General features: G+C 29.1%; 1 protein-coding gene across 1 annotated transcript in view; it reads right to left on the bottom strand.

Annotated features, from left to right (window-relative positions):
* The window catches only part of clic1 (chloride intracellular channel 1), a 9,446-nt gene that overhangs the window by 3,879 nt on the left and 5,306 nt on the right, over nucleotides 1-261 (bottom strand). The window lies entirely within an intron of this gene.

The following is a 261-nucleotide window of genomic DNA, read 5'->3' as shown; positions in this document are numbered from 1 at the left end:
ACATAGATAAAAAAAAAAACAAATACAAAATTATCTAAAATAGCTAGTAGTGCTGCCACAAACGATTATTTTAATAGTCGACTAATCACCGATTATTTTTTTCTGATTAGTCGACTAATCGGGTAATTCACAAAGCCCACTTCATTATCTTTTAACTAACTAAAAACTAGACATATAGCATTACCTGCGATAATGCTAGTATGAAAACGGTTGGATGCTTATTTATTTATTTATTTATTTATTTTTCAGGGACAGTGCACA

Source organism: Oryzias melastigma, linkage group LG11 (genome assembly GCF_002922805.2).
Source record: "Oryzias melastigma strain HK-1 linkage group LG11, ASM292280v2, whole genome shotgun sequence".
Lineage (NCBI taxonomy): Eukaryota > Metazoa > Chordata > Actinopteri > Beloniformes > Adrianichthyidae > Oryzias > Oryzias melastigma.
This window is presented reverse-complemented; position numbering and strand designations above follow the sequence as displayed.